Raw genomic sequence first — 9,700 nt, 5'->3', positions numbered from 1 at the left:
ACTTAGCCTCATCATCACAGTATTAAATTTAAGTACAGATTTAGAATAACTGAAAATCATCCTTAATTTATTTGATAGCACAACAGGTCACAGAAACAAATTACCAAGTCAAATATTCATTTTGTATAATAGTCACCATTAGGCACAATTACCTAGTCTTTATTTTTAAATAGGAAAGTTACAGTTATCTGTGAATATAAGGACAAATATTTAGAATACAGTTGGAAACTATGATGGTTAAGGAGAGTAGCTATAGATTGTCCTACTCTAGGATCCATGACCTTACCAGCCATGGGTAATTGACTAAGTTTACAAAACTAGACAGGAATTAACTCCTATTGATTAGGTCTTAAATTAAGTTAGACAGTTGTTACCCTCAATATATAACTGCCAAATTGACATACATGCAAGTAACTGTTATACCTAAGAAATGGAATATTTCCAAAAGGGGGAAGAAAATTTGTAAGGAATAGATGACCAGGAAGTCTATGAGAGAATATCCTCTATATAAAACTGGTAAGCTTTATCCATGACATATCAAAACTATGTCAACCAAAACTAACAATTAAATGATAAGTCTAGTTATCAACTCAACATAACTGGGGAAATCTCAAAAGACCCAACACCCAGATTAAGAACTGAGGGAAACTTCCCCATGAACTAGCCATGTGATAGGTTACTCAAACTTAAGTGCTCATCTTAAGCACACACATATACCACCAACGCTAAATAAACTCGGCCAGTTCTATTTTTGTGTGTCTGTGGTTGTGTGTGTGTGTCTGTTTGTGTGAGTGTGTATATATGTATAAAGACAGAGAGAGAGAGAGAGAGAGAGAGAGAGAGAGAGAGAGAGAGAGAGAGAGAGAGAGAGAGAGACACAGAGAGAAAGAGACACAGAGAGCAAGAAAGAGAGACTTCAATAACAAAGACATCATTTGAGAGGTGAAAACAGGTTGGGAGAAGAGAAGTAGGATAGAAAAGAGTACTCAGGTGTACCTTACTCAAAGATAATGTTTAATTAAAAATAAAGTAGGAAGGAGAAAGGGAGGAGGTGACTGACTTTCTTCAGTGTAAACAATGAATAAAACATTAGGTTAAATAAATCAATACTGTCAATGCTTTTCAAATACCCCCTAATAAATAAAGCATCACTGCAAGTCAGGAATAACCATCACTGGATTTATGCACTTTATAAAAGCAAAATCAGAATTATTAAGTAATACGACCTATGTCCCAATGTTAACAAGCAGGCAAGACTACACGATGAATGGCTCTACATTCCCAAATAAAATAAGAACAGTTCCATTTCGTCAAGAGGAAGAAAAAAAGATATATTTCAACTTTCTTGCAGGGACATCCTGGAGTTTTCTAAATATTAATGGTGGATGCTGAAATTTGATTTCCTACAGCTTTTATTATACTAATCTATGTTTTCCCTGCCCAAACCAAGTGACTTAGGACACAGGAAGTTTTGGCAAATGGGCTCAGTGAAGATGTTTGTGGCTCTGCTGACTTTCTGAGATGCTTCTGGCTCTGTCACTTTCACCTTGTCTTTATCCTGATTAAATCTTGTAGCACATCATGTTTCCCTCCATTGGTGAGGTCCATGCAGTGTTTGGTAGAATTTCTTTTCTGTGAGTCCATGGCTACCCTTCACTGGCTGTTCCTGTTTATGTCTATTCAACACTGTCCTACTGAGTTCCTGTTAATGAGATGACTGCTTCCTGATTTGAACTAGGCCTGGGTAAGTTTTTCTATTTGCATTCATATATTCATTCTATCTGCCCAACTAATGTTTATCATTTGAATGGTTCTCTCAGGATAGTAGCAATACTCAGAGCAGAGAATTGGTATTCTCCTCTTAGAAGCCTTTAATCTGATTTCAAAAGCAACCTTTGTCTTTAGTTTTTCATCTCATATGACCTCTAGGGTCACAAATAATGCATTAATATTGGTCTCTCACCTTTCTGTAAACCCTTCTGGGTAAATGTTTGACATGTATGCTAGCACAGCTGAGAATATTAAATTGACACTCAAAGAAACACCTTTACCTCACCACAATCAATAAATGTCTCAGTTGAGAGCAGTAACCTCATCTGTTTTCTTTGTTTCATCTATATCAGTCTTGTTATTTTTGAAGAAGGAAAGATGTTTGCGAACCAAGTTTCATTTGGGAAAAGCTTTGTTCAGATTTTATTCTATGCTACCTGCAACTATTATTCAGTAAACAGACCTCACTAATATTTATGTAATGAGAACTTGTGTCATCATGTGCTTTCACATATTTTGTCTATAGTCAGTGTCAATTTGAGAACTCCTAATTATGCCAAGGCAGAGCCCATGATATTATGCTTTGTAACATGTATTATTATAATTATTTTATATATTGTTAATATATCATTATAATTATAGTTTATTATTATTGCTGATATATGTAATCCATCATGTGTTTGTATATGCATATCAGGATGTGAAGTCTATGTGAATGGCAGAGGACAATTTTGTGGAATCTGGTGCATCTATGGTAGTGTTTATGAGTTTCAGAGTTCAAACTCAGGTTTTCAGATTTACATGGAAAGATGTTTATCTAATGAAAAATTTCACTATCCCTTTTGCAATATCTGTACTAGAATTGTTGTTCAGGACAATGAAAAGTACACATGTAATGTAAATACAATGAGTCACTACCGCAAACATAAGCCATTATCATCATGAAGCTGAAGATGTTCTGTAAATACGATTTACTTAACGAGTTACTCAATGAAATCAGGCTCTTCCAAATAACAGACACTTAGGATAGGTGTCATATAGGTGAGATGGAACTTAGAAGAGAAACCTATCAAGAAATCTTGTCTACATCAGGAAATAACTGATTGTGGGATTGAAAAAGATAATTATCAACCCCATGCAACCTCTCGCAAACAGGTTTGAATGAATTTCTGCAAAGTTTCTGCTTTAACAGTTTGTTCAACTGTCAAGTCTTTAAGGAAAAAGGTTCCTAATAATATTTAATTTAATACAATAAACTACCCCTGAATTCTGTGATTATTTAATCTCCTCCTCTTCCCTGCTCTGGGTGCTCATATTTTATCTCTGAGTTATTTAGTCAATTTACAGTTCTCTGTAGCCATGGTCTGGTTCCCCTTGGTACCTCACCTAGGAATTGATTGTATACATTTTTTTTTTATTTCATGTTTTTGTGTTCAAGAAATTAGTAGCAAACTAGGTTCAGATTTCTTCTGGTTATAAATATTTCATGAGTATTTTCTGTCAATGGTTGCTCAACTACATCCTAAAAACCCTTGATTCTATGCTCTATGGATAATATATATTAAACTCTGTCATGTTTGATCTTTTGTCCTGAGGATGGTAAAAACTGTGAGAGTAGATGAATCTTACAGGACAAAGGCAGTACTATGACACTATCTTCGTTTTTGTTGTTTTGTGGTCTTTGGAGATAATTCTTGCTAGGTCCAAGTCTTACACCCAGCCTCACTGCTGGAGAACATAATTTTTATTTGTCCTGCTTATATTACTGTTCTGGCAAGTCAGTTGTGTTGCTGTCTATATATTAATTCTGTTTCTTAGTTGTACCATTGAACAAGTGATATATATACATGTAACTGGAGAATTGCAAAAATCTTTGCTAAGGAATTGCAAAGAGCAAACAATATTTTGAGGTAGTATGAGGTCAGAATCCAAAACCCAGAGTTCTGGCAATGAGAAAAATAAAGGAAATGTGATCAAAGTCTGCTCCTTGGCTTCACTCACTTTCCTGGTGTTTATGTGAGTGAACTACATTTGTATGTTTTAATGTTTATAATACTTCCTATTCTAGTGGAAATGTCTCCTGTAAATAATATATAATTTTCTTGTTTGAAATAGTTTAGGTCAAGCTTTTCTTCAAATTATAGGGGGAGAGTAGATGGAGCAGGCAGTACAGAGAGGGTTTGTTTTCATTTGGAAAGACTTTCTCAAGTTCTCTCTGATCTCTTCTTTTCGCAGGAGAGACAAAAACCAGAAATTCACAGGTTGGTACTAGAACACAGAAAGCCATCAGTAAATTGCTCATCTTACTTTTCATATATGGGCAGTTCTGTAGTTCAGGGTGCCTTCCTAATATTAACAGAAATTTAGACAGTTCAGTAAACTCTTACCATCTCGCACTGCATGCAATATTTTTTTGTGAGCCACAGTTGGTCATGCATAAAGAACACAGAAAATTACTTTTATTTTTTCTCTTATGATGTTTATTCTCAACAATAACTCATTCCCATGGCTATGAAAAATAAGTTTGGCAAACATCAACTTTAAGAAGGAAGTGTCATCTTGATTAACAATTCCAGGTCATTATAAGCAGACCAGCATATAGAGAATCAAGGTAATAATTCAAGTCAGTATTTGAGGGTAGATCACTTTGGTTTTGTAGGTAGCACTATCTCTTACAAATTAACTCACTTCATGGCCAAAGAAGTGTGGCAAGAACCATGGAGGACCCTACTACTGGCTAGCATGGATGTTTATACATAGATAGCATTTTTATATACCTCAGAACAACTTCCCAGAGAATGTTGCTGCCTCTAGTAGAATGTGCACACCCAATGTAATTAACAACCATAACAATACATCATATACATGCATAGATTTGACCTAAGCAACATTTTAGTTGAGATTCTTGGTTCTGTCAAGTAGACAGTTAATGCTATGCAAGACTATTATTTTTAAAACAGTTTCAATTATTCATATTAAATAAATGCAATGAAAAATGGTGATCAAATAAATAGTAATGGCATAAGCATTGTTAAGTTACTTGACCCTTAGAATGAAATTAATTTTTAAAGTAAAATCAAAACAGATATGCAAAATATTCTGAAATACTTTTTACTCATTATTAATATTTATTATGAAAGACATAATTATATTATTTTCCATTTTCTATCTTTTCTCTCATAGGCTTTCATTTCCCATAAATATATGGGATATATCTGTATATATATATATATATATATATATATATATATATATATATATAAACCTGTATAGCATATATACATATTTATATAAATACAATTACATTGGACCACTTAGTGCTTCCTGTACATATTTTATTTTAGTACTTACCACTGTCATTGGATAACCAATTAAGTTGCTCATACCTGGGAAAGACAATTCTCCTGTTCTAACATTCCTTAGTTATCTCTAGTTTTTTGTTTAGAAATGAAGCCTTGTGAGATTTTTTTTCCATTCATGTTAGCATGTCTATAGGTTTATTTTTTCAGGTCTTGCTCAAGTAGCCAACAGTGTTTAAATGTCATGGTTGAAGTTTCCCTATCATTTGTAGGATATATAATCTCACATTCAATATCCCAGTCACCTGGCATTTGCAATCTTCCTGTTCTATCATCTGTAATGTTTCTTATGTCTTAGTAGGGAGAGTTGTATTGCAGATGCAATCTTTGGCCCTTTACACTTCTTGATCATTTTTTCTCTATATCCTGGCTAGTATTGATTCTTCTTTGATGAGACATAAAAGCTATATCTGAAGACTCAGAGGTATGAAATATAAGATGTTTGTGTGTGTGTGTGTGTGTGTGTGTGTGTGTGTGTATACATGTCTGGAGAGAGGCAGAGACAAAGACAGACATTGAGAGAAATAGAGACAGAGACAGAGAGCTAGAGAGAGAGAGACAGGGAGAGAGAGAGAGAGAGAGAGAGAGAGAGAGAGAGAGAGAGAGAGAGAGAGAGAGAGAGAGAGAGAGAGAGATGCACAAGGGAGAAGGCATCCCACCCACAGAAGATCTGGAGTTCCTGGCAGTTGTGAGATACCCAACAAGGGTGCTGGCAATTAAACTCAAATACCTTGGTAAAGTATCAAATCCCTTTTAGAATGGTGCTACCTTTCCACCTTTCTCTTTTTACTTTTCTCTTTATCTTTTACTTTCTCTTTTTATTTTCTTTTTCTCTGATCCTTCCATATTGAGGAAAAATGTTCTTGGAAATAAAGATGATCACTTAAAACTGAGTGTAAGAGTTGAGATCCAGAAGTAGAATGTAATTTATAAAGGCAAACTGAAAATAGAAAATAAATTAAAATTACCAAGTGTCTCATTCCAATTTAGGCTGTCAAAATAAGGGAACCATGACCACTGTCATGATGTAACAAAGCCCTGAAAACTACTGAGCTAGTGAGTGGCTCTTTATGTGGTTTTTCTTTGCTAGGTTAGGATTATACTATGGCCAATATCCTTCTGTTCTTCCACGATGGACTTTGATCTTGGCTGACTCTAGACTGAGACACACATTAACTTGGCCATTGCATTGTCTCTTCTTATCACTATGTTTCCAAATGTGATTTGTATTGTTTCAGAGATTCCTGTGACTGGCATCAAATATAAACCTGAGGAGTTCATTTGTTGGTGACTCAGGGCTCCAAACTATACTTCACCTGTATCCTGTGCAGTCATGAGTTTGTCACTCTTGTTCCTGATAAATGAAGTAGGGTGATGTACATGACTAGAGCCCTCAAAACTTCAAGTTATTCTTGATATACTTTCTGGTTCTTTAGTGTCTTAAATAATTTATATATTGCAATGAAAGTCCATAGAATACATACAATGTTACTAACTCTAAAGGCAAGTGAGTCAAATAAGAGTGTACCACCTCTTATTTGAGGGTTGGCATAATCTTCTTTTCACTTAGCCATGATGCTTATCAACATTATGGTTTGGACCAGTGCTTTCATACTTCTCTTCCTATACATATGCCACCAAGCATCATGGCATTTTCTCATCCCCAATCAGCACTACAGAAGCTGTCTTGAGACCAGAGGGCCCATGTTGATGATGGCAGACAGCTTTTTATTCTTTTATCTTCTAATTTGTACTTGCATTTTGTTTCACAATATTATTTTGTGTGTGCATGTGACCTCTCCTCCACAATTGAGGCCATGTTAGTGAAGATTGTCTAGAAGCTTTTCAACATTACTTCTCCATTACTGTTTATCTTAGGTATTCTAAGCATCATGCTTCTATGTTCTTTAGCAGCTGAAAACCACAGTCAAAATGCCATACCAAAAAAAAAAAGAGATTTACAAATAGCCATTAATACTATATTCAGCAAAAATATGTTAAGCATCTTTCCCTAAGAATGAGGTGTGATAGTTCACTATTATAAACTCAGAACTAGGAAGGTTCAGGCAGAACAATTCCCATTCAATCAATGGTAGATCAGGGCATAAATTGAGATCTACACTGAGCCTATAAGAGAGACAAGGTCCAAAAGTATTCTACCCCCATCTTCTAAAAATTATGAAGAAAGAAAGAATGGATGAAAGAAAGAGAGAGATAAAATAATTCATTGCAAAAAAATCAGAATCATTTTAGAAAGATTACTCTTGATGAGTTATAGGATGACATATACTACAAAATATCCATGTTCCTCATTATCTTTTGCCTGTACCAATGGTATTGTTGAAACAAATTTGTTCTTCTTATTTAAAAAATACCTACAACTTTTATCACAAATGTAGGAGTCTAATCACCCATATGCATTAGTATGTAATTTCCAGTTGGCAGCCATAATTTACAATTGAAAATGGGAGGTGCACTTTTCCAGTAAAAATATAAGTGCCTAAATTTGTCCATTCTTACAAGTATTTTTTTTCACACTGGAAATAAGTGTATACAAATCAAGACTGCATTTTACCATAGTGGCTGGCCCAACTCTTTATTTTTTTATTTTTTTTACTTTTTGCCATAGATTTCTTGACCTATGTGATGCATGGGAGATACAGAGACAAAGTGTGGAGCAGATTCTTAGGGGAAGACCATCCAGAGACTGCCCCACCTAGGAATCCATCCCATATACAGTTACAAAACCCAGACACTGTTGTGGATGCCCACAAGTGCTTGCTGGAGCCTGATATAACTGTCACCTGGGAGGCTCTGTTAGTGCATGACAAAGACTGAGGGGGACACTTTCAGCCAGCTATTGAATTGAGCACAGGGTTCCCAATGGGGGAGCTAGAAAAAGTATTCAAGGAGCTGAAGGGGTTTGCAGAGCCACAGGAGGAGCAACAATATGAACCACCCCGTACTCCCAGAGCTCACAGGGACTAAACCATCAACCAAAGAGTACACATGGAGTTACCCATGACTCCAGAGGCATAGGCAGTGGAGGATGATCTTATTGGACATCAAAGGGAGGAGAAGCCTTTGGTCCTGGGAAGGATTGGTGCCACAGTATAGGGGAGGGGAGATGGCTTATGGGATTTTCAGTGGGGGGGACCAGGGAAGGGGACATTTGAAATGTAAATAAAGAATATATCTAATAAAAATAAAAATAAAAATAGAATGCATCAATAGCCATATTTTTGCAGAATGTTTAATAGACTCTTATCATACTTTGTGGATGCTGGTGCATTAATATGGGTGACTATCCCCATATAATCCATACTTCACCAGCAAGGACAGCCCTTTGTGGCACTCTAAGGTGCAAAGATCTGAAGCAAAAGATTCTGAAGCCAAGGCTAAATTTTGTATCCCAGTAATGGTGGATGAAGCTGTTCATTGACGGACACCAAAAAAGGGACAGTTTTATTTTTTAGATATGACATTTGGTTCTGGAGGACATTCAGAAGTCATTCTGCAGTCAGATGTTACTCTTTGCCTTAGATTGAAACCCAGTAGCTTATGCTACAGCTTTCAGAAATGTATCCAACACAGATCCAAGGCATGGGCCAGTTCAGCGAGGCTGAGGTTTTGCTAATGAGTGCTGGCATGCACACAGGGATTATTGATGGAATCCTTTTGGATCTGGGGTGTTCCTCCATGCAACTTGGTGCTCCTGAATGAGGTATCTCCCTTTGGAAAGATGGTCCCTTGAACATGAAGATGGATGGAGACAGTTACCCTGACATGCCCACTGCTGCTGATGTTGTGAATGCTTTAAAAAATGTAAGTGCTTGAACAATAAACAATGTTATTCTACTTAAAATATAAAATCATATCTTTTTCTCATCATCCCAATAGTACTTATCATCATTGCCATGACTGTTAAGTATTTAATGTCATTATAATTTTCTAACAAGTATCTATCCTAGAGTTTTGTCCCCTTCCACCTATCAACCAAAATCACCAGAGAAAAAACTTCCTAAATTGTACATATATGGTCATATGATTTCTAGGGAAAAGTAGATGACTCAACTCAAGGAAATAAGAAAAAGTATATTTTAGAGCCAAACATGAATGTCCATGATCCAAGAAGACAGGTTTAGACTATTCTACTATGTTTCCAAAAGGTAACAGGTTCATGAACTTCTGACTGTTACAGAACAAAGGAATTTATTAATTAAGGAGGTTTTACACATGTCTTCTTATGTAAATATGTAAATGTGGTATAGGTATATGTGCAGAATAGTGTGTAAGAACAATGTCCATAGCCTGCACTATTACTTTCCACTGTATTCTTTAAGGCAGATTCTCTTACAAAATTTCAGTTTATGTCAGCCAGACCCAATGATCCTCCTATCTCCACTTTCCATAGCTCTTTGCTATAGGGATGTGATCAGCAACCACTAACTTTTAATCGAGTCCTAGGGACTTAAATTCAGAGCCTCATGTTTATGTAGAAAGCACACTTACTATTTCTTCAGCCGGAGGTTTTTCAACACTGATAGAAATATTAGGTACGGAGGTGACAT

The 9,700-nt window shown here is 35.8% G+C and overlaps 1 pseudogene; it reads left to right on the top strand.

The window, feature by feature from the left end:
- Positions 1-8,351: 8,351 nt before the first annotated feature.
- On the top strand, positions 8,352-8,966 carry LOC127678033 (12S rRNA N4-methylcytidine methyltransferase-like; annotated as a pseudogene).
- Positions 8,967-9,700: the final 734 nt, after the last annotated feature.

The sequence above is a fragment of the Apodemus sylvaticus genome, chromosome 2 (assembly GCF_947179515.1).
Source record: "Apodemus sylvaticus chromosome 2, mApoSyl1.1, whole genome shotgun sequence".
NCBI classification, from domain to species: Eukaryota; Metazoa; Chordata; class Mammalia; order Rodentia; family Muridae; genus Apodemus; species Apodemus sylvaticus.
The sequence above is the reverse complement of the archived record's forward strand: the minus strand, read 5'-3'. Positions and strand labels throughout refer to the sequence as shown.